Source organism: Haemaphysalis longicornis, unplaced genomic scaffold, assembly GCF_048455015.1.
Source record: "Haemaphysalis longicornis isolate Haplotype H1 unplaced genomic scaffold, Haemaphysalis longicornis Haplotype H1 scaffold_1, whole genome shotgun sequence".
In the NCBI taxonomy this organism is placed as follows: Eukaryota; Metazoa; Arthropoda; class Arachnida; order Ixodida; family Ixodidae; genus Haemaphysalis; species Haemaphysalis longicornis.
Window position 1 is genome coordinate 100,235,165 of NW_027526203.1, and position 21,851 is coordinate 100,257,015.

At 48.4% G+C, this 21,851-nt stretch overlaps 1 protein-coding gene and 1 long non-coding RNA gene across 2 annotated transcripts in view; one reads left to right on the forward strand and one right to left on the reverse strand.

Annotated features, from left to right (window-relative positions):
- The window catches only part of LOC144178451 (cGMP-dependent protein kinase, isozyme 1-like), a 513,788-nt gene that overhangs the window by 115,353 nt on the left and 376,584 nt on the right, over positions 1 to 21,851 (reverse strand). The gene's annotated exons all lie outside the window — the stretch shown is intronic.
- On the forward strand, positions 13,334 to 16,616 carry LOC144178456 (uncharacterized). Its single transcript, XR_013324014.1, has 4 exons — positions 13,334 to 13,742; positions 14,784 to 14,865; positions 15,335 to 15,421; positions 16,076 to 16,616. It is a non-coding gene; the product is annotated as an uncharacterized LOC144178456 (long non-coding RNA).

The following is a 21,851-nucleotide window of genomic DNA, read 5'->3' on the forward strand; positions in this document are numbered from 1 at the left end:
TGTTTCCATGTATAGTCCTTTTTCTTTAACTAGCGATTGCTTGATTGTGAAGTGAATTGCTTTTATGTATTGTTGTTTCCATGTTTGATATTGCCGTGAACCATGCATTGGGCTTCTTTCTTTGCGTTTTGCTTTTGCCGCCCGGCTGCGCCGGCCTGTGTTATCGCTGTTGTCTCTGTGCCAAGGGAGGCGCGTGTTCTGTTCTTTCTTTCTGTGCCGCATGTGTTATCTCTTCTGATAGGGAGAGCTTTCCGAACGAATGTCAAGAGCTTAGAATATTCTTCGTTGATCTATAGTGTTCTGGGGCGGTATTCTCGTAACTGTCCCTTTTGGAAACGTTCCTTTTGCGTCCCTTTCATCGTGACGTAACTTCCGGTGAGAGGTGGACGTTGGCAGCATGGAGCAAGGTTGGCAGCGTTGGCAGTAGGTTTGCCGCGCTTGCGTTACGTCACTTCCGGTTGTTGGCTTTTAGCCAATCAGGACTCGCCAAAAGGGACACTTTTGAAAGGGACGCAAAAGGGACAAAACTCGAGAATACCGCCTCCGGATACAATTCGACTATTCTAGAAACCCTTGTGCCGAGTGATAAATTACCGCTGAGCAGATGCCGCGGTATTCTAATTGCCGACACCAGTCTACGCACGTCACTTTGTCGACTGCTGTTTCGCCGCCTGTGTATTCTTTGAGATGTTAGGGGAGCACAAGTTCGCTCCAATAAATTTGTTGTTTCTTCAAGACAACTGCGTCGTCTCTTTCTTTGTGACATCTGGTGGAAAAGCGGGGTACGCACCCTCTATGCTCCCAACGACATCTGGAAACCGCCAAGGGAGTCCAACTAGAGCCAGCCGCCGACTGCAAGGTCTCCCATTGGAGTTTGATCTCCTGCCAGACGGACCCGAAAGAACGACCATGATCAACGCAGGCACCATGACCAGCACTTCTATTCCTGCCCTCGTCGTGCAACAGACCCGGGAACCACCATCGTTCCGCGGATCCCCTGGAGAACACCGTGAGGACTGGTTGGAGAAAGTGGAGCGGGTCTGTATCTTTAACAGGTGGGATGACGAAGAAACCTCCCGCCATGTTTTCTTCTATTTAGAAGATACAGCCCGAACATGGTTTGAAAACCATGAAAGCTCCCTAACCGACTGGACTCTCTTTAAGAGGAAATTCCTCAAAACATTCGCTACCGTCGTGCGGAAAGAACGAGCCGCCCTTTTGTTGGAAACGCGCACGCAACACCCGAACGAAGCGGTCATGATCTTCATTGACGAGATGAAGCAACTATGTCGCCGAGCGGACCCCGAAATGACGGAAAAAAAGAAGCTACGCATCTTAATGCGCGGTGTGAAGGAGGAACTGTTTGCTGGACTTGTCCGCAACTCGTCTAAAACCGTCACCGAATTCATGCCCGAAGCCACAAAAATTGAGAAGGCCCTCGAAATGCGTGCTAAGCAGTATGACCAGAACTTCGTTGGCGCGGCTAATGTGAACTACGTCGACAACATGCGGATTCTGGCTAAAAAGCTACGCGAGACCATCCGTGCAGTAGTGAGAGAGGAGCTGCGGAAACTTCTCCCCACGCCGCAAAATCCCCAAGTCGCTACCCTTACTCACGTGATTAGGGAAGAAGTGCAACAAGCGTTGGGAACTTCTACTGAAAAACCCCGCCATCTGGAAAACCCCGCGGGTCACAAGCTATGACATACTCCGCGGCTATTCGTCGACCCCGCCCTGCTCCAACACGTCGTCACAAGGCCCCGCCGTACCACCACCCACTGTCGCCCGCACGACTTACGGTAGCCCGAAACCAGACGCCGACGAAGACGGACGTATGTCGAACTCCCGATAATCGTCCTTTTTGCTACCACTGCGGAGAGACACCTTGAAAAACAGCGCAAAAAACCCGGACGTAGAGAGGGTACACAGACACAGCGCAAAAAACCCGGACGTAGAGAGGGTAAACAGACACGAGCGCTGACGAGCGCTGACCCTCTCTACGTCCGGGTTTTTTGCGCTGTTTTTCAAGGTGTCATGCATACCCAACTAGCTCAAAGTCAAGCCTTACTGCGGAGAGGCCGACCACATCTACTGTCGCTGCCCATACAAGAGACTCGGACTGCGTGATTTCTCCGTCGATGCACCTCGCCCTCTCTCTGGCCAACGACCACGAGAGATCGACGAGTATCTACCTGAAACCAGCCGTGGCCCAGCCCGTTTCAACCGTTCGCCGTCGCCCTACCCATACCAATCGCCGAACCGCCGTAGCAATGCTGATTTCACCCGCGGACGGTCCCCTAGCCCACGCGGGGGAAACTAAAAGCACCAAGTTGTGGAGGTGAAGTTGCTCTACGGCGAAAAACCGGAAACCCTCAAACGACGCAAGGACGCGCCGAAGACAGTGATTCACGACATGCCCTCATCCCGACGACCCGACCTAACCCTGACGAGACTCCCGAATCCGGCGACAGCTACACGGCGCGACGCGTACCCGATTTGACTGAGACTGCCGCTAAGACGACGACAACGACGACGCACTGTGCCCGACCATGAAAACGCAAAAGCCGGGATGCCACGCCCCGACGCACCCGGAAATCGAGGAAGGTGGCATCTGACGTCAAGGTGTCCATCGACGGCTTTGATGTAGTCGCCCTCATAGACACGGGAGCCGACTACTCAAGAATGAGCGGACCATTTGGGTCTAAGCTAAACAAAGTTATGACCAGATAGGACGGTCCGCACATAAGCACAGCAGGAGGCCACCTTGTGACGCCAAGTGAAACGTGCACATCCCGGGTCACCATAGACGGCACGACGTACCCTGCCGCGTTCGTTATCCTGCCTAAATGCTCCCGCGACGTAATTCATGGAATTGACTTCTTGACGGATAACGGAACAATAATTGATCTGCAGACCCAGTCGATAACATTTTCCTTCACGACGCCGCAGCCGAACCCGAAACACCGTTCTGCTGTAAGGATCGCCGACGATCGCGTCACTCTACCACCCCGCGCAAGCTTGATGATCACCGTCTACTGTGAAGGCGCTGCTCCTGACGTCGACACTATCGTGGAGAGTGACCAAAGGTTGCTTCTCGACCGCGGTGTGTCTGTCGCAAGAGGCATTGCGCGGTTTAAGCAACGCAAATCCCATGTTTTGGTCGCCAATTTCACCGAGGAGTACCAGCATTAAAACAAGGGAGCTGCAATTGCGTTCCTCTAAGAAACGCAGCAAGCAAGTGACGTGATCGCAGTCGCCGACCTTGAACGCGCACCCCAAGAAACCTTCAAGTTTCCACATCCTTCTGACGTGAATCCAGCGCTACCGCAAGAAGAAAGGAACAAGTTATTCGCTTTGCTTCATCGCTACAGCGAGTGTTTTTCGTCGAACTCAAATTTACGTCAGACACCTTTCGCGAAGCACAGGATAATAACCGAAGATGGAGCCCGACCTACCCGACACTCCTCGTACCGCATCTCTTCACACGAGCACGAAGCCATCCCGACTAAAGTAGACGACATGCTCAGCGACGACATAATACAGCCATTGAAAAGTCCGTGGCCTGCCGCAGTTGTACTCGCCAAGAGCAAACACAGCCCTTTAAAGTTCTGCGTTGACTACCGGATACCGAACAAAATCACCAAAAAAGACGTGTACCTCCTGCCACGAATCGACGATGCCCTCGACTACCTCTGCCACGCGAAGTTCTTCTCATCAATGTATCTGAAGACCGGCTACTGGCAAATTGAAGTGGATAAGAGAGACCGAGAGAAGACCGCATTTATAAACCCAGCTGTCTAAACGAGTTGAAGGTAATGCCGTTTGGGCTGTCCACGGCACCCGCAACGTTCCAAAGAGTCATGGACACTGTGCTAGCTGCCCTCAAGTGGCACACCTGCGTCGTATACCTTGACGACGTTGTGGTATTCGCCCGTACTTTCGATGAACACATTGCATGGTTGGAGTCTGTACTCGAGGCTATTCACTCGTCGGGGTTAACGCTGAAGCCTGAAAAGAGCCGTTTCGCTTACGAGGAACTCACGTTTTTAGGACACGTCGTCAACGCTGCGGGAATCCTGCCGGAGCCGGCGAAAACCTCAGCCGTAGCGAACTTCCCAAGACGGAAAGACAAAAAGAGCGTGCGAAGTTTTCTCAGACTATGCGCGTACTACCGGCGCTTCGTCGCAAGGTTCGCACATATTGCAGAGCCACTCACGCGCTTGACGAAAGATAGCACCCCTTTCGCCTGGGAAAACGCCCAAGAAAAAGCATTCTGCGAGCTGCAACAACGCCTGCAACACCCGGCCGTTCTCGCTCATTCCGACGGAAATGCCGAAAACGAAATGCACACGGACGCCAGCGATATAGGTTTGGGAGCCGTTCACTCTATGAAATCGGGGGAGCAGTTGAAGAGTCCAACCGTCATTGTACTCTTGCAAGCGTTGGTGGACTCCCCTCGAAAGCTGCGGGGAGTTGGATGCAATGCTTGCTCCCCATGAGGAGGAGAGCAAAGCTGACCGCGTACTCTTCTCGTGCGCGGCGGAGTGCAGCCCCAGTTCTGCTCCCGCACCAGTGAAGAGTAAACCTGCGCATGGTCTCCCATCTCCAGTACGAAGAGTAGAATTGCAATTTCATTCTTGTCCAGTGCGGGAGTAAGCATGGAGATGCACTCCGGCCATCTGCGCACACCAACTCATCAGCGATGTTTTATTTGCACACAATATATTATATGAAGCGGTTGTGTAAAAAGCGCCCGATTACTTCTGCCGCGCATTCTAAACGTGCAAGAATATGGATTCGTGTAACGATTGCTCGCGCCAATCGCGCCAATCCACCCCGTGAATGTGGTTGGAAAGCAAAGCTGTAAACGGCACCCATAACGATTACTCATGCGACGTCACTTAAAATCACTCACATCGCTCTACAAATAGTAAAACCAGAGAGAAGTGAAATGCACTTAACCACACCATTTATTACTTCAAAGAGATATTCTTGGTAAGGTTAAATCAATGCATGATGCATGTACGGTGTTTGGTTGAGTTGTATTGGTGTAGCACAAGAGTGAAAACTTTTTTTTATAAAATCAAAGTAAGCTCCAACCTGGTGTTAAACGATCTGACTTCTCCGTCTCTGCGCCGCGGACGGAGGTAACGAGACTTGCGGCTGAGAAGGAGGAGGAAGAAATACTTCTGTTCAGATTTCTGAATGGCCCAGAGTACAGCCATGGGGAGCGATTCCTTCTTCTGTGGGGCCCATATGCAGTCCGCGCGGCATGTGTTCTGTCCACCCGCTGAAGCTGGGTAGGTAGAGAAGGCCTGGACAGCAGCATCTACCATTGCTCTTGTTGGGTAGTTGACGGAAAGAGAGGAGGGTGCTCAGGGCTAAAGTCGCACACCCCGATTACGGGGCGGAGTATTCCTACTTCTGAGAAAAATTTACGTTCAGCGTCGTAGCGATTCGGATGCATTACGGGAAGACGCGTAGGCTGCGGGAAGGAGCCCGGATTGTATGAGCCGTGGGATAGTTTGTTGTTCTCTGGAAAGATCAGGGTAAGGCGAAGGTACGGTCTGTCTCAGAAGGCGATAATGCTGGATTATCTCCCTGGACGTGACAAGCGGGTGACTGTCCTCGTGCAGCTCCATAGCACGGGAGGTAAAAGCGCAGGCTTGTTGGGTGGGCGTATTTGTTGCCCTCCATTGAAGCGTGAGGTGGTGTCCAGATGAGCTGAATGGAACCGTTTGGGGAGTGGTTTTTTAGCACGCACAGGGCCGGTCAGGACACCCAACCCGACTGGTAATTCCAGTAGGCTTGCTGGGAATCGGTGACTACCCTCTGAACCCCTGGTTGAGTGGGAGCCAAGGTGAAGGCTGCCTCTTCTGCTGCCGTCATTTGTTGGGTCCTAAGCGAGGTACACGCAAAGAGGTTGGTTCTGGAGGTAGCCACGATGATGGCGTGTTGCTGCCCTCGATGTTTGGAGAAGTCTGTGTAGATAACTGCATGAGCCCCACCGAGGGTGGTGTTTAGCGCTTGAGCCCGTTCTTTTCGTTGATTCTCGTCATGTGAGGGGTTCATATTTCTAAGCAAAGGGAGCATCTTTAGTTTTAGTCGCCAAGAGTCTGGGAGTATGTCAAGCCGAGTGACATTTTGGGCTGCCCAGCCAATCTGGTGAAGCATGCGGTTTCCCACCGCAGTTCTGAGTCGGACCTTCTGGTTAGAAAGATGGCCTTCTATCAGCTCTTCCACCGTGTTGTGGAGCCCGTGCTAAGCAGCCTCAGTGTGGACGCACTCATGAGAAGACCAATGGCCTGCTCAACCGCCTTTCTAATCATTATATAAAGCATCTCTATGTCTTCCTCGTCGAGAAGAAGGTAGGGGTTTGTCGTAAGGAACTCTCGAGAGGACAAAAGCTTCAATTAATCGAAAGGTACCGGATTCTTTCCGGCCTCGTTTCTTGGTGGCAACTAGCCTGATCATGTGTATGATTAGATTAATGCTGTTTTTGAGGCGCTGCAAGGAGACGTCACTCTTCGTGTTGGCCTGGAAATGTAGGCCCAGGATCTTGAAGCTGGGGTTTGGAGTGATGGTCTGGTCATCAAGTAGTATTTGAATGTATTCCTTGATTTGGCGTGAGGGCGGACGACAAGGAGCTGTGATTTTTTACGTGAACACTGAAGGCCACAGGCTTTAGCACATTGGCGTACTAAAAGTGAGATTCCATGGATTGGTGTGAGCTTCCTTTAAGTTTTGTAACTCTTAGTACATGAGCAAGGTGCGCACAGGGCCGATAGACGTGCGTGAGTGGTCGTGTGACGCTTTCACGTGGCATTCAGCGAGAAAGCAGGGGGTAAACCCGTAGATGTGCTTGGTGAGTCCACCATTTGTATTTCCGTGTTCGCGTGGGCTCGTAGCTAAATCGGTAAAACAACGGGCTCTCGCTTTGTTAGGCTATTAGTTCCAGGTTCGATTCCCGGCGGTGCCAGTAAATTCTTTTATTTGTTGGCTGGAGTTTTCTGGTGACACCAACGGTCACGAAAGAACCCTTGGGGGGTAGAGGTAGAAAGCTTTGCTTTAAAATGATGTTGCAAGAAGTGAAGTCCGCGCTCATCTGATAGCTCAAGCTGCAAGCGCAACACGAACCCGACCCAACAACCGTGGCTAGTGTCGCCGAGATAGGCATGTAGTACATACGATAGCTTTTATTAGGTTAAATAAAGAAAATCCGTATACATAACTGGTATTAACAGCAATATGGGGCCTATCTGCAAGATCGGAGTGTGAGGAACAGGCGATACCACTGCGAGGGCATCTCAAAAACACCCTCTACGGTAAAAACCATCTCGTCGGCTGACGAGCGACGATAAAAATACAGACCGATCGGTTGCTGGAACTCAAGCGCCTTTGTTAAGCAAAGAGAAATGATGACCCCCCCCCCGCGGCGGCGCAGGCGTGGATCACCATACGTAACGCGTCGTACATCCGGGGGATCAGGTAACGCGAACCGCCCGAGCAAGCGTGATTTGAAAGGCACCTTCAGCGAGCCACGAAGTGCGCGTGTTCTGCAAAAACCTACACAGGCGGTGAACCCGCCAAGGCCGGACGGGCGACTTACAGGCCGCGCCAGACCGTGATGTCAATGTGCTACGAACGAAATGGGCTTTCAAGCAGACGCTTCGTGCAACATGGGAAGTTGGACCTGCCCTTATCGTCATACTTGCTTCGACACAGTATACGACGCGTTTTGGCTAACTGCTGGCCCCTTGTGCGTCAGCGCGACATCATGCACACGCGAGCAAGTCGTATATTCGTTCATTCGTGCGTGCGTGCGTGCGTGCGTGGTACTAGTTCTTCTTTCGGACGAACATCACAGCGGCGACAGCGCTGAGGCCGATTTCGGAACTATGTGCACTGTGTAGCAATGCGCGCGCTATGGCCGGACTGCATCCGGACTGTATCCGCGGCCGTCGCAGGCTTCGCGCCTTGAGCTTGGGATCTTTCGCATCTATTAGGACCTTGGATTTATCTACCGGACGAAGAACCGCTGGCGGGAAGTAGAGGTAAGCCATTAGTTACTCGTATTCTTGTCTTGTGTATTTAACGAAGCAGAGTTACTCTCGGTACTTCGGTCCGCGGAAGCGGTTAGTCCTAACGTTTTCGTGACTGATTTTGACCGTTGCTTAGTTTTGAAGGGCGGCTTTTGTACCCGTGTGCAAACGGCCTCGATTCTTGCACCGTTTCAATCCCTTTGGTTCGTGAAGTGTTGGTATCCTTGCGGAATGTTTTCGCAGGTAGGAAGCATGGTCGCGCGAGTAGTCGCAGCGCTAAGCTGTACTCTTAGCTCGGCGGCTAGGGTTAGAGTGGCGGCCGTGCAGTAGCTGTGGCTACCTGCGCGGCTCCAAAGAATTGCGTACAATAGGCTGAGTGATAGGAGCGCGTCTAGCGCGTGGTAGTCACTAAATTACAATAATTTTAGTGACCGCCGCGCGTACAGCAGCAGACTGAAATGCTGTTCAGACAAGTTTTTTTACGTTTTGCTTGAGGGCAGGATGGACGGAAATGGGACTTTTCGGGGCGTACTCACCGCACTGTTAAGGGGTAATTACATGCGTCTAAGGCGATGAGCGACGCGAGAAACCTCACTCAGTGTGTACGGCAAACAGGTATTGTGTGCGACATAGACAAGCGAACATTTTTTACACAGGCCGCTGACGGCGGCGACAGCGGCATGCGACGGGCCGTCGCCGTCGCGGGTTTATTCCCGGACAGAAGCAGCCCACAAGCGAGGGGCAGCAACGACGACTAAGGGCATTGGCAGCAATGCATTACTTTTTTTCGTTTGTCGCTGTCGCCCACACTGTTTGTTGTACCCATTACATTACTTTTTTCGCGTCGGTTGTCGCCGTCGCTCGAGCGTTCGAGCATTCTGATCGTTCAATAACGAGCCTATTGGTTCGCATCAAATGTTGCGATCTGCAGCGTGCATGCAACGAAGCGTACTCGAGAATGGAGGCTATATGACCCATTAGCAACTTTTCCACGCTAGTCTTGTGAACGTATAATTGGCCCTACGTTGTAGTCGGCTGAGGACAAAATCCAATGCAAATTATTCAGGGATTATAACCTTACAAAAAGAGTTATGTTTCCTTAAATTTTGTGCAATGTTTTTATACCGGGAACGATAGTTGAAGCGACGGACACGTAAGCTATAATGGGTTTGGGGCGCAGTGCGTAGGCAGACAGCTGTAGGGCGCGCTGTCTGACATGACATTGGCCAAGTGGTACAATGAGCGTGGTGGCATCCAAGGTCACCACATCCGCATCTAGACTGGTTACTACGCCAAGCAGTATGGCATTTCAATATGGGTTAATTGCGTGCTCTCGGCGCAAAAACTAATCTATCACCCAATAAACTTCATTTAACGTTGTCAAACTCGTTAATATTTCTTTCGTTGTAGAACTTATCTTTGCTGCCCCCTCTTTCTGTCTATGTAGGCACCACGGGAAGACGCTACTTGCCCGAAGATTTTTTTTTTTTGAGAGAGAGGGAGAGATCCCCGAGGCGTCAGCAGCAGTGGCCATCGCATTCAAGACACTTCTCCTCACACCCTTGGACATCGTGGATGGGTTCCCATTGCTGCTGTCTGTGTTTTGGCCGTTCATTGTGTAATACGCTTCAAAGGCGAAGCGCACCTTCTTGCTTCTGTAGACGTTACTTTGGCTCAAGCACGGTGCCCTGGTCGGTACTGAAGCAGTCAGCTCGAACGTGTTTGTTTTTAATACCAAGTTATGCCTTTTTAAATCTTACTAGCGCATCCTCATTTGAGAACCACCCGCCTAAAAAACCCACTGGGAATGTTTCCTGCGGTTTCCTATTGTACCACCAAAATATATCTGTTGCAAAGTTGCCGTGTCAATGGCTTTGTATCTTTGTGTTGATTGCACCTTGTAATGCGTTGATAGTAATCCACGCTGAATTGTTTTAGTCCCAGATTTTTCTTTCGCAAAATTTATTTGAAAATATTTTTTGTGTGTGCTAAATAAGAGCTGGCTTTTCCAGTCCATGTGAAGCACTCACTGATGTACTAAGGCCATTTTGTTTTATGTTAATACTGTTAACTATTCTCCCACTGCTGTATTTCTACTGACGCTTTTCGTGCTAATGCCAGTACCTTTTTATTTGTGGATGTTAATGTCATTTTTATCGTCATAATTTAATGTTTGTATTTAAGTGTTTTCAATTGCTTTGCTGCATTTTTATTTGTGAATTTTTCTTGGATGTATCCTAAATAGGCGCTACGTCTCCTGTGTCCATGTGGAGTAGGAACCGTTTTTATGCCGGGATATTTTAATTCCCAATAAATTGCATTTTGTGTTAAATTGCAGAATGAACCGATTGTTGTGGTATTTTGAAAAATAAAGTCTGAGCTTGTTTTTTCTTCTTTTCCATGTTTCAAAATAGCTTGTCCTGTTTTGTTTGCTTGTAACTGCCTGTAGTACCATCGTGGGGGAGGGGGGGGGGTGTACTAGCAGGCGGAGCGAAAGCACGCTGCCTCGCGGGGAATAGCAGAACGCTCTTGAGGCGTAACGAGATGCTTTCCAAGAGAGAGTTGTAGTACCCGTCTGCAGTATCCGGGAACGCCGCCAATATAGCTTATTTACGCCTAAAGGGAGTGACGGAACGCTGCCTTGGAGATGGCATTGCGATTCCCACACAGGGTTCAAGTACTCCGCTTCGAAAGCAGCAAGTAAATCCCACGGGGAGTGTTTCGCCTCTCGTTCGGCCGCCACGCGCTACTCCTCGGAAGAGTCGCCCAATGCTTCCAAAGGGAGTGAAATATGGGACAAAAGTTTTTACTCCTAGACAGAGTGCCCAGCACTCCTCGATTTCTTAGAGTGTTCTCGTCCAAAAGCAAAGCGGTTGCTAAAAGGTAATCGCCTATGCAAGCCGTGGTCGGTCGAAGGAGGAGAAAAACTACTCTGCCTTGGAAAAAGAGTGCCTGGGTATCGTATGGGCCATTTAAAAGTTTCGCCTATACGTGTATGGTAGACCGTTCAATGTTGTGACAGACCACCATGCGCTGTGTTGGCTCGCCAATTTGGAGGACCCCTCTTGCCCTCTTGGGCGGTGGAGCTTGCGCTTGCAAGAGTTCGACGGTACAATAGTCTACAAATCCGGCAGGAAACACTCCGACGCCGGCTGCCTGTCCCGCGCCCCCGTCGACCCACCACCACCGGACTCCGATGAAGACATCGCGTTCTTCGAAGTCGTGACAGAGAGTGACCTAGCCGCCCAATAGCGTGCCGACCCCGACCTGCGCGTCATGATCGACTACCTCGAAGGACGCAACGTCGCCGTGCCTCGGGCGTTCAAGCGAACTTACCAGCATTCAGCCTCAAAAAGTCCGTCCTCGTGAAGAAAAATTTCAGCCCCGGAACGAGAACGAATTATCTACTTGTCATCCCCGCAGACCTTCGTGACAAAATTTTGGAAGTGTGCCACGACGACTAACCTTCCGGACATCTCGGAACAGCTCGGTCGAGCAAAAATCACGGTGAAGTACTTCTGACCTCGCCTTACATCCGACGTCACCCACTACGTTCGGAGTTGGCGTAACTGCCAGCGACGAAAAACGCCGCCGTCAAAACCCGCCGGAATACTGCAACCGATTGCCGTCCCGTCGAGGCCATTTCAACAGATTGGAATGGACTTTCTAGGCCCGTTCCCTACGTCACGATCACAGAACAAGTGGTTTGTCGTAGCGACAGACTACATGACGCGCTACGCAGAGACCGCCGCTCTTCCGAAGGGGACTGCACAAGAATGCGCCAAGTATTTCATAAACCAAATTGTGCTGCGACATGGAGCTGCGGAGCTTATGCAAGGATTCTTACGCTACAGCAACGCGGATCACCCAAGAACTACGGCGTACCACCCCCTAACGAACGGACAAACGGAACGCCTGAACAAGACAATCGCGGATATGCTATGTACGTCGACGTTGAACATAAGACTTGGGACGAAGTCCTTCCTTTATGTCACGTTTGCGTACAACACGGCTATCCAGGAACACACACAGATGACACCGTTCGAGCTTGTCTACGGAAGACGGCCGACTACTATGCTTGACGCCATGCTTCCCCACGTGGAAAATAACCTCAACGCCGACGTACAAGGATACCTTCAGCGTGCGGAGGAGGCCCGCCAGCTCGCTCGGTTTCGCACAACGGACCAGCAGCTGGTGGATGCGAGACGCTACAACCTCCGACGCCGAGATGCCGAGTACTGTCCAGGGGATCCTGTGTGGGTTTGGACTCCCATCCGACGACATGGACTCAGTGAGAAACTTCTGCGAAGGTATTTCGGACCCTACCATATTCTACAACGTGTTGGCCACCTTACATACGAGGTGATCCCCGATGGTGATTCCGGAACATCACGGCGACGCACGCGGCCCGAAGTCGTCCTTTCTGCGCACTATGACGGATTTCTATTTTTTTGTTTGTTCAGACTGTCGCTTGTGTTAGCATCGGGTCGATACACTCTTAGAGGGGGAGGGAGGGTAATGCCGCGAACCATGCATTTGGTTTGTTTATTTGCGTTTTGCTTTTGCCGCCCGGCTGCACCGGCCTGTGTTATCGCGTTATGGCTGTTGTCTCTGTGCCAAGGCAGGCGCGTGTTCCGTTCTTTCTTTCTGTGCCGCATGTGTTATCTCTTCTGATAGGGAGGGCGTTCCGAACGAATGTGAACAGCCTAGAATAACATTCGTTGATCTACAGTGTTTCATTTACTTTATTGTACCTTCAAGGCCCGAAGGCGTTACAGAGGAGAGTGGAGTTAATACATAATGCAAACACAGGAAAGGATATCAAAAGCAGGAAAAAACGAAAAAAAACAACAAAAACGCGGATTAGCTAAAGTGTTTTTCTATAGCATTTTTAAATGCAGACAAATCGGTTATGCTAGCAATTGAGCCGGGGAGGTGGTTCCATGCAGTGGTGGTTTTTGGGATAAATGAGTAGAAAAATAAATTAGAGCGGCACTCTGGAACGAATAATTTATGTAGGTGATCAGTTCGAGACGATATGTAAGAAGGTGCAGAGAAAAGTTGACTTCTTAATTCCGGATTGTAATAGTAAATTTTGTGGAGTAGAACTAATCGTGCTAGTTTCCTACGGTGTGAGAGGAGAGGAAGGTTTAAGGTAGTCTTAATACACTCTAATCCTGGTAACCCATAATGTAACTTCTAAACTGAAGTAACCTATAAAATAAAGGTTACAATGAATCCATTTTGATGTTTTCTTTATCCCAGTCCATTCTAAGGGTTACAAGCGTGAAGTTGAAAGCGGTTTATAGGTTACATTAATGATTTATAGGTTACATCAACAAAATCTGACATGTAACCTCTACGTTGTAACCTATAAAACGCCCTGTAACCTCTAAGAGATGCTCGTCGCACCTTCTCTCCCGGCGGCCGTTGATTTCTCCGTTGCATGACGGGATATAGAGAAATGGCGGCGCCGGCAGGCCCGGTGGCCGCGTTTTCGCGCCACTCGAGCCTTTTAACCGCTGTGATACCCCTACGATTAAGCGAGGATTGCTGTTACAAGACTTATTTGTCGGCGTGAGTCGCGGAGGCTGCGGCGAGCCCATTTGTGACTGGCAGTGCTTCACGGCCCGTTCTTCTACGACCAGCAGCAAGTTCGCATGTTGGACCAATGCCCCGGCGCCAGTGAAAGCGAACTCGGTGAGTATATTCCCGTAACGGTTTCCGTATTTTCATTGGATGTATCTTTTCGCTGGGGGCTTTTCAATTTAAAATTGCAGCATTCGAGAGGGAGTTTCGTTACCTGACTGGTTGCTTCGCTGGACGTTTTCTGTTGTCCGCGACGGCAATTGAATGAAATCACGGGCTTGCGTTCGTTGCGTCAGACTAGAGGGGACGATCGCGAAAGCACAAATAACGGCGCCCGTGACCTGCTTTCTGCTCTGTTTGCGCGCCTTCGTCATGTGTTGAGCGTTTTGTTTACGCAGTTCGCTGCATCGGGCGCACTTGACCAGTTATTGGCCCATGTAATTGTTAGGTAGCTCTGTTTGAATAATTGAATTTTTTCCCATTAAAGTCTTATATTATCGCGCTATTCTCTGGGTATTATCATTTTGTTTCAGTCGTCGGGAAATGTTCATTTTTCTCGCTGCATATATTCGAAATGGTGTCCATTTTATTGGTCTTGTAGTAATATATCCGGATAAACACAAGGTGTGGGCTGCAGAAAAGTAGTCCACTGAATGCTGCCCGAAATTTCTAAACTCACTTTTGTCCAGCACAAGCCTCTTTTTTGTGAAAGTTTGCCTTACGGCACAATAAAAAGTTTTCGTATGTACAACACTCTTCATTTTTTTCATTCTTTTCCTTGAGTGGGTAAATTTGGTGTTAGTCATTTTGAGACAGCGGGCCATTTCCACCATGTTAAGTGGTTTATTATTCTCATTCGCACAAATCAGTCGTTTATTTATTCGCGTGGTATTGCAGGGCAAATGATTGTCTCGCGTGATCCTAGTGTAGTGCAGTAAAGCGACTTTACAAAATGGTGGTATGTATGAGCCAGCATGCAGGCTGCTTGATTGTTGTTTTTTGATGATACAGAAATTGTGACGAATTACACAGAGACAGGTGCAGGTGTAAAAATGGGTTCTGCACCCTCATCGGATCCTGGCTGTTCAAAAAGTGTGGTTGCATCTGGCTACCTATGCTATGACTTATCGGTACTACTGTTTTTTCTTGCAGGCAGTGTTCCTTGAGCTGACAACCAGGACTCCCCTGCGCATGACACAAGTTGAAATGAAGTCTGATTTCAGCGGAAACAACGGTATGAAAATGCAATAACTAAAACACATTCATTCCAATATTCTTTGTAAAGATGGCACCCAGGCCTGCACAGACAAAAGAATGATTCACTTGTAAAAATGTGAGGCCTTTCTTCAAGTGTTATGATGTTATATTTCGTATCTTATTTTGCCTCATGTTTAGTGACTCTTTTTATCAGTTCGCTGCTACATGAACGTTATGAATTCACATAACGATTTCCTCAGCATGGAGCTTTGTAGTGTTTCAGCAACTCTAGCTATTCTATAAGATGCGTGGTTTTGCAGAGCCAACAAGAACTCTTTTTCTAAAATAGCTCTGTAAGAAATCTCCAGTTGTTAGTGAGTGCTTGTGCTGTGTTCTTTTCTTCGTCTTGTCAAGTTTGAGGTGTTCTTTCATTATGAATGTATACCAACTGCCCAGCTGTAAAGCCTATTACATTTTAACCCAAATAACCCTTCGACTCATTACAGGTACAGACCTCCTTGGAATTCCACTTGAAGATCGGTGCAAGTTCTATATGTATCCTCTCCCACAACACACCTGGACGAAGAAAAAACGTAGGTTGGCGTTCCCTTTTTACTGATAGCCGAGGAAGAAACCACCGATAAGAACACTTTACTTAAATGAAAAACGTTTCGGCTTCCACGTGGGATCCTTGTTCAAAATGAAACTGCCAGTACAAGGGGGGGGGGTGAGGAGGATGTTTAAGTACAGCCAAAAATGTGACGCAGTTGGCGTCAGCATCGTGAAAGCACGTTTCCTGGGTTTAGTGCGACGTTCGCTCTGTTGCGTGTACTAGCGATTCCACATGAAGGCGCGGAAACGTTTTTGTTTTCTTTTTTGCAAATGTATGTGAGTTTATCTCGTAGCCCAAAGTTTCTGCCCGGTCTTGGTGAGCATGCAGAAACATTTCGCGAGATATACTGGAACACGGCACGATTAAAATTCGGGAAGGTTGGACAGTATGACTATAGTGGCTTCGCGTTGTTCTGCACAATGCGGCCAAATTACTCTGTGTAACGATTACTGAAATGATGTCAAATTATTAGGAAAGGCTGTAAATCACTCCTCTGGTGTGGCCTTTCATTTCATTCTCTGGTCTCCGTCTTCATTTCCGTGCAATATATTTTTCGTACTTCACATGCCTGTGGTTTGGTGTGAGGGGCTTATGGTTGCACTGGATTTTGTTCTTTTTCTGAAATTTTCTGTAGATGGCTCTTCAAGGTAGGGAAATCCAAGCGACGGCCCCTCACATATATACCTCCATCTGCGGCAGCAGGGAACAAGATGACCGCGGGAAATCTTCAGCGTGCCCTGATTTTGTGCCTGCTTGTGTACAACGTTAATTGCGAGGCTTATCTCTGAATTTTTCCAAGCGCCTTTTTTCATGCAGGAAATTATAGATCCCATTTAAAGTTTGTCCAAAAGACAGATTGCAATCGGCCTAGGAACTTGTTAGTGCTGCATAAAAAACGATAACTTGGCGTGGGAATCAAAACTCAGTTGGAACTGTAAAGAGGAACCTATAATATTAGACTGAGTGAAACAGAGAATGTAGGGAACATAGCCATAAACACTGCTTTGTATGAAAAAGTGAATTTGTAATAAATGTTCTTTCTACTTTCCCACATTCTGCGTTTTTTCTGTGGGGAACCATGACAAGAACGCTGTACTGGGAAAGTCCACCCCTGAGAACCATCTTATAAATGTAGCTCAAACTCGAATTCGTCTGAAATTGTTCAATGGCAGTATCCAAACAATTTGAAATGCTTTGCATACATCCGTGCGAATATTGAGGTAAAGAATTTGTATATTTGGCCATGTTTGTGAAGCTGTTCACGCAACATTTATTAAATAGGTTTAATAAGGATATATGAATAAACCGAATTTTACCTGGAAGTCTAAAGCAACATAGGAAATACCAATTCCCACAGGAATCCGCACTCGTCTAATACTCATTAAGGAACGATAATAATGTTGGGGTGGTTCGCAGCTTTGCTTTTTAATAAATAGCCCACAGGTGTTTCATAATAATAAATGTGAATGTTCAAAACTACTGATGCCAAACTTCTGGAAATGTGCTCCTGTTAAATGCGCAAATATGTGTGCATGTACTGCAATTCTCTTTTGATAATCATGGCCTAGGTTGTCAGACAAGAATTTTTGGCTTAAGGCTATGTTATCATAACTTTGGCGTCCTTGTGAAGTATGCTATCAAGTGCATGTTTCCACTCAAGCTTGGTTTCACTAAAGCCTAATGTTGTTTAACAAAAGCTCAATTTACCAAAAGACCTATCATGCATGTTTGAAATTGATAGTGGTTTTTTAAATGGTACAAAGCTGATGCAAACATCAAATTTGGTTATGCCTGTTTATAAGACTTAAGCGTTGCCAATACTCACAAAGATTTTTGGGTGACAACCTGGGTAACGATTATCGAACAAGTATTGCAATGCATATATATTAAGACAACATTTTCAAGCTTTTTGGCACTGCTGTTTTAGGAATTATAAAAGTAACTTCTCTTTTAGCCCCAGCCGTGTGGCCGGCAGTTTATTCAAGGGACGAAGAAAAGACACCCGACGCAAAAGTTTAGACGGCGCAATGGGCAGCATGGTCGCACATATCTTCCACTAACGCAATGTTTGTTTACCACGCGGGAAAGGCGCCTTGGGGGTGTCGCCACAGCGGCGCCGGCGAAAGCGCGCCTCGCGCGCAACATCACACCTTCCAATTTTTGTGGCCTTGGACGGCGGTAGATGTAACTTATATAAAGGTATACATGCTGAAAGCTGCAAAGTAACCGATAACTGCGTAACCCTTACGTGTATACGTATATAAAGGTTACGAAGATATAGGTTACATTTGTACCTTATAAATTATAGGTTACAAAAATTCGAAAATGTATACCTCTATTAAGGGTTACCCAGCTTAGAGTGTAGGTGTTACACTAGCTGTCCGAGAGTAGTTAGCAAGAATAAAACTAACACTACGATTTTGAACAGATTCTATTGCATTTGTTAGATATTCTACTCCAGGGTCCCAGACAGAAGAGGCATAATCAAGCTTAGGGCGTATTAGTGTTTTGTAGAGAAGTAGCTTTACGTTAACTGGGGCCATTGAGAAATTGCGACGGAGGTAACCAAGCATGCGGTTGGCGTTGTTAGTGATATGGTTAATGTGAGTTTGCCAGGAAAGGTTAGATGTTATGTAGACGCCCAAGTATTTATAAGAGGTGACCTCTTCGAGTGCAGAACCCATAATGCGAAAATTGCGTAAGTTAGGCGGAGCAGCACTGCGGGAAATTCTCATTAGTTTGCACTTTTGGCTGTTAAGACGCATCTTCCAAGTATCACACCAAGTAGAAATCTTATCTAGGTCAGACTGTAATGTTAGAGTGTCTGCATTTGATGATATTACACGATGAATGACACAATCATCGGCAAATAACCTTATTGAGGATGTTACGGAGTTAGGCAAGTCATTAATATAGATCAGAAAAAGCAAAGGTCCGAGAACAGAGCCTTGCGGAACCCCGGAGGTGACAGGACAAAGAGCAGTGTTCTGGATACAATTCGACTATTCCAGAAACCTTTGCGCCCAGTGATAAATTACCGCTGAGCAGATGCCGCGACATTCTAATCGCCGACACCAGTCTACGCACGTCAATTTGTTGACTGCTGTTTCGCCGCCTGTGTATTCTTTGAGTGGTTAGGGGAGCGCAAGTTCGCTCCAATAAATTTCCTGTTTCTTCAGACAACTGCGTCGTCTGTGGCTTCGTCACAATATTTTGTTTACCACAATGTGCGGCTACATTTTTGTGCTGTGTATTTGCATGTGTTGTATGTCCTGTATCGCCCCTCCTGCTTCGGCCCAAACTGGGCATGCAGTATGCACTAAATAAATAAATAAAGTAAAAAAATCGCGCCAATCCACCCCGTGAATGTGGTTGGAAAGCAAAGCTGTAACTGGCACCCATAACGATTACCCATGCGACGTCACTTAAATTCACTCACATCGCGTTACAAATAGTAATACCAGAGAGAAGTGAAATGCACTTAACCACACTATTACTTCAAAGAGATATTTTTGGTAAGGTTAAATCAATGCATGATGCATGAACGGTGTTTCGTTGAGTTGTATTGGTGTAGCACAAGAGTGGAAACTTTTTCTATAAAATTAAAGTAAGCTCCAACCCGGTGTTAGACGATCTGACTTCTCCGTCTCTGCGCCGCGGACGGAGGTGACGAGATTTGCGGCAGAGAAGAGGGAGTAGGCGGAAGAAATACTTTTGTTCAGATTTCTGAACGGCCCAGAGTGCAGCCCTGGGGAGTGATTCCTTATTCTGTGGGGCCCAAATTCATTCCGCGCACACTGTGTTCTGTCCACCCGCTGAAGCTGGGTAGGTAGAGAGGGGCTGGGCAGGAGCATCTCCCATTGCTCTTGTTGGGTAGTTGACGGAAAGAGAGGAGGGTGCTCAGGACTAAAGTCGCACACTCCGATCACGGGATGGAGTCTTCCTACTTCTGAGTAAAATTTACATTCAGCGTCGTAGCGATTCGGATGCATTAAGTGAAGACGCATAGACTGTGGGAAGGAGCCCGGATTGTATGAGCCGTAGGGTAGTTTGTTGTTCCCTGGAAAGGTCAGGGTAAGGCGAAGGTACGGTCTGTCTCAGAAGGCGATAATGCTGGGTGATCTCCCTGAACGTGAAAAGCGGGTGACTGTCCTCGTGCAGCTCCATAGCACGGGAGGTAAAAGCGCAGGCTTGTTGGGTGGACATATTTGTTGCCCTCCTTTGAAGCGTGAGGTGGTGTCCAGATGAGCTGAATGGAACCGTTTGAGGAGTGGTTTTTTAGCACGCACAGTGCAGGTCAGGACACAAAACTCGACTGGTAATTCCAGTAGGCTTTCTCGGAATCGTTGACTATCCTCCGAACCCCTGGTTGAGTGAGAGCCAAGGTGATAACTGCCTCTTCTGCTGTAGTCATTTCGTGGGTCCTAAGCGAGGTACACGCAAGGAGGTTGGTTCTGTAGGCAGCCACGATGATGGCGTATTGCTGCCCTCGATGTTTGGAGGCGTCTGGTTAGATAACTGCATGAACCCCACCGAGGGTGGTGTTTAGAGCTTGAGCCCGTGCTTTTCGGTGACCCTCGTCATGTGAGGGGATCATATTTCTAAGCAAATGGAGCATCTTTAGTTTTGGTCGCCAAGAGTCTGGTAGTACGTCAAGCGGAGTGACATTCTGGGCTGCCCAGCCAATCTGGTGAAGCATGCGGTTACCCACCGCAGTTCTGAGTCGGACCTTCTGGTTAGAAAGATGGCCTTCTATCAACTCTTCCACCGTGTTGTGGAGCCCCGTTCTAAGCAGCCTCTATGTGGACGCACTCATGAGACGACCAATGGTCTGCTCGACCACCTTTCTTATCATTATTTAGTCTTCCTTGTCGAGAAGAAGACAGAGAATTGACGTAAGCGACTCTCGAGAGGGCAAAAGCTTCAAATAATCGAAAGGTACCGGATTATTTTAGGCCTCGCTTCTTGGTGGCAACTCGCCTGATCATGTGTGTGCTGTTTTTGAGGCGCTGCAAGGCGACGTCACTCTTGGTGTTAGCCTCGAGATGTAGGCCCAGGATGTTGACGCTGGGGCTTGGAGTGATGGCCTGGCCATCAAGGAGTATTTGAATGTATTACTTGATTTGGCGTGAGTGCGGACGACAAGGAGCTGTGATTTTTTACGTGAACACTGGAGGCCACAGGCTTTAGCACATTGGCGTACTAGAAGTTGATTGATTGATTGTAGGGTTTAACGCGCCGACGCAACGCAGGCGATGAGGCGCGCCGTAGTGGAGGGCTCCGGATTAATTTTGACCACCTGGGGATCTTTATCGTGCGCCGAAATCTCGTACACACGGGCGTTTTTGCTTTTCGCCTCCATCAGAAAAGCGGCCGCCGCGGCCGGGAATCGAACCCGCGACCTCGTGCTCAGCAGCGCAACGCCTTAGCCACTGAGCCACCGCGGCGGGTGCGTACTACAAGTGAGATGCTATGCACTGGTGTGAGCTTGCTTTAATTTTTGTAACTCTTAGCATATGAGCAAGCTGCGCACAGGGCCGCTAGATGGGCGTGAGTGGTCGCGCGACGCTTTCACGTGGCATTCAGCGAGAACACAGCGGGTAAACCCGTAGATGTGCTTGGTGAGTACACCACCTGTATTCCCCGTCTTCGCGTGGGCTCGTAGCTGAATCGGTAAGACGACGGGCTCTCGCTTTGTTAGTCTATTAGTTCCAGGTTCAATTCCCGGCGGTGCCAGTAAATTCTTTTATTGTTCGCTGGAGTTTTCTGGTGACACCAACGGTCGCGATAGAACCCTTCGGGGGGTTAAGGTAAAAAGCTTTGCTTTAAAATAATTCCTAGATAAAAGCTCAACCTCGAATGTTTTGAAAACAAAAATATTACCTCTGACGCAAGCGTCCATCCCATCCCGTGTGCTTCCAGGCCAGCGTCAGAATGATAAGCGTTGGATGAATGCAGAACTTCAATTTATAAAAATCGCCTGTTTCGCCGGAATTGTAAGCTGCCACGCGCAGCTTCCAAGTTCAAAGATCAAACCAAGATTGTTGCTAAAGAAACTAAGAAGGCTCAAAGTGCGTTCTTGTAAAACTTAGCAATCGGAAAGAAGTTTGTAAATATATGAGCAGTACGAAACGCTCAAAAACCACAATTTGTGATGTAATTGACAGTACCAATTATGTAACTGATTTTGAAAGCAATGCTGACGGAATAAAGGCGTATTTTCTTTCAGTATTCTCGCTACCGACGGACAAGATTTTTGACGCTCCAGTTTGGAACTCTTTCACTATTATGAATGTATAGTACTGTCAGCAGTTGGAGTGGCCTCACTGCTGCCGAAGGTCAAAATAAATTCGGCTTCTCGTCCAGATCGAATTCAGGACCAAGTACTGCAAGGTGCCGCATTCCAGTCG